We start from the raw sequence: 3304 nt of genomic DNA, 5'->3' as shown, positions 1-3304 counted from the left end.
TTTCAGTGATTTTCTTGGTACAGTTTGTCTTATTACATAAATCAAACTTAACTTTGCAGAATTTGAAATTTGCACAATTTCATTGTGCAGATTTTATTCTGAATTTGGCTTTGTTTGATTTTAAGCATTTCTCAACTTGATTGCTCACATTCCACACTCTTCAGTACAGCATGCATGTCTTTTTGCCTTAATTTCACTCAGTTTATTATTTTTTTTTCCATTCAGTCCATCTCAGGGTACATTTCATAAGAGCCGAAGCACCTGATACACCAAGGCTGTAATCAGTACATGTTCGGGCTTTTCAGTTGGATTGCACTGTAAATGAGTTGTGCCTCTTTGCATGGTAAGGGCTGGCTGCAGAATACTGGGAATTATAGGGCGCCTTTTGGTCTAAACACGCACAAGATTGTTCCTTAAAAGACTATTATTCTCTATCTTCCTCGTGTCATGTTCTGCTGGTGGATCCCCTTACTACATCCTTGCAGTAATGTCAGACACCTTTGCCTGAAAAAGTCCAGTTATCCTGATTCCTCAACAACATATTTCACACTGGTGTGTACATTCAAGGGCATGTATGCAGTAGAAAAATAACAGCAGCTCAGTCAGGAAAAATACCTCCTTTTATCTCCATGTCCCTTGTTCTAAGCTCTTCCAGTTTAAAATAAAGAAGAAAAGATTGGTCAAATAATTACTTGGTTGGATGATGCAACTAAAGGAAGCGACTTTGAAGTATCATTAAAATTCCTGCCTCGCAATCATTATGGAACAAATCAACTCAGAGCTCAAAATCGGAGGGTAAGAACAAATAATTAGAACCTTCTTCCTTTCACCACGCGCGTGGCGACCAGCATCTTCCTTGCTGCACCATCAAGCTGCCACTGCCACTACTCCGGAAAGCACTGGAGAGTCAGTAATCACGCTTAGGTGGCTGCTGAAGGGTCAGAATAATATCTTCTGCTGAAGACAATGATTATGCTGTGCCAGTTGCTCCTCCCTTGAAACTGCTTATTCTGCAGCACAGGCACTGCCTGTACTCTGCCGCTCGCACACTGTACGTGCAGCGATGCCTTAACAACATTCCTGCATCTCCAGTGCACACAGTAACCATTTTGAGCCACTCCACACGCTCATTAGATAAGTAGCATCACAGTCACCGGGCCTGCGCATATGACCCAGCTGCTGCTCCCGGAGCATCCCGATCCTTTTTCTCCCCATGCGCGTCTCCAAACACAAAGCGCAAATTCAAGCGCAGAGAGGGTGGGGATTCGTCTCCCCCTTTAGCCACAGCCTAACCTCTTGTTGCTTTTTCAGCATGCTGGCCTAGGACTAAATGAACAGACTATTAAAGCAGGATTCTTGGAGCTTGATGCGATCTATGCTGCAATGCACTGTGCATAGCTTTGTTATATAATGGTGCTGTTTGTGGTAATAAACCAGCAAGCTAGCAGAATGCTTAAGCAACTTCAGCTGCACAAAAGGAAGGGGAGAGCTGGCGGTGGGGAAGGCGTTTGCTCTAGCTGAGTGTTTGGAGAGAAGCTTCATCACGTAACCGGTTAGGATTTTAACTATGACCCGGTTGTCTTCTTCTCACCTTGTATAAGCCAGAAATGGCACCCACTTCATTGTCTATTCCAGCAGGGGTGGAGCCACATTCAGCACAAAGGCCAAGTCCATTCTGAAGAAGCTCTCTGGGGCGCTATACTCATGGTGGGTGAAGCTGAGGTCAAAGGAGGCAGGAACAACATACCAAAAATACCAACGATTAAGCCAATACTTTAACTTAATGTTGTTACTGCCAGTAACAAAGCCTTATGAGAAGCATTCCAATCTTTTGGAAGGGGGACAACCATCCAAATGCCAGGAAAAAAACAAACCACCAGGGGAAGGTGATAGGCTTGGGGAAAGGGTCACGGCCATGTGGAGACTCCAGTGGGCCAGACTGAGGCTCCCGGTGAACATTCGGCCTGCAGGCCTCCATTCAGCACCTCTGAGCCTGCATGAAGGCCTTGGGGAAGGCTCAGAATTGTACACTCACTGGAGCTGGAATGCATATTTCCGACCAGAGTTCCGGAGGTCAGTTACTGGAGATGAAGGATGGGCAGCTGATGTGCAAGGAGCTGCATGCTGCCGCCCAGTTACAGGAGAATCTAGAACTATTATTGTGCCAATTTCTGTGTTGCTTCCCGTCACACCATCACTTTGAAGCCTCAGTAAAGTTTATGGAGGCTCACTCCCAAAGTACTGTCCTTTGACTATGACACTCTTGTGGGGAACCCGCAAGCAGAATATGTGTAGCTGAGGCATAATTGTGTGAAGCATTGTTTGAGCGATGTGACTAGACATGGCCTATAACGGAGAAAAAGCCTTTATGAATCTCCACCTTTTTCAGATGTTCCTGGGGACTCGCAGAAGACATTTGCTCACTGCACAATTTAAGAGGAGCCAATCTTTCCTTAATATGCTTTGAACAGGATGTAAAACGGTAACATCCAAATTTCCCCAGAGGGCTTTCCCCCCTACATGTACTTGCCTGCACATATCTGTCAAAGGCTACGGTTGCCTCTCCAAAGGAGCATATGTTAAATGTAATCATGCACACATCCCTTCGATGGCAATGGATTGTGTCCTGAATTAATTAATGCTGTAATCCTATGCACCTTTATCTCGGAGTAAGCACCATTAAGAATAATGTGACTAATTTCTGAGACAGGTGTAGGATTCTACAGTTAATGTGTTTAATTTACTTTTCCAGCTGTTTGTAGGGGTTTTTTGTTTTCTTGCAGAATTGTTTGGAAAATGGAAGGGGCTGTGTAGATGGGACAATAGGGACATGTGCAGACAGGAAGACAGCAATAGGCTGGAAGAGGCAGAAGCAGAGAGATCGCTTTGTAAGACAAAAGCATCCTGTTTTCTGAGCACCAGAGCACCACCCTTCCTTTTTCTGTTTTCTGAGGCTTTTCACACACATCATTTGCTGATTGTGTTTTTCCGCAGTTCAAGGATAGATAGCAAAAGAAAAAAAAAAGAAGCAAACTTGTTCCTTTTCATGAAGAGAGTTGATCTTCTTGGGATCATATAACAAAACTGATTTGCCCTTAGAAAGCCAGAGGGTGTGATCTGGGGCCATCCAGATTCCAACTTAGCCTAGTTCTCTGCTAACCTTTCTATGTTACAGGCATATTTGACATACACATTTTAACTTATCCCCTCATAAAGGTATAAAGGTCCTTACAGTGTTTGGGATAGAGAATGCCCTTTACATTTATCAAAATCCATATTAAGGGAGGATCTTTATTAGGCCAAC

The sequence above is a fragment of the Varanus komodoensis genome, unplaced genomic scaffold, assembly GCF_004798865.1.
Source record: "Varanus komodoensis strain SLA01 unplaced genomic scaffold, ASM479886v1 scaffold6_2, whole genome shotgun sequence".
In the NCBI taxonomy this organism is placed as follows: domain Eukaryota; kingdom Metazoa; phylum Chordata; class Lepidosauria; order Squamata; family Varanidae; genus Varanus; species Varanus komodoensis.
The sequence above is the reverse complement of the archived record's forward strand: the minus strand, read 5'-3'. Positions refer to the sequence as shown.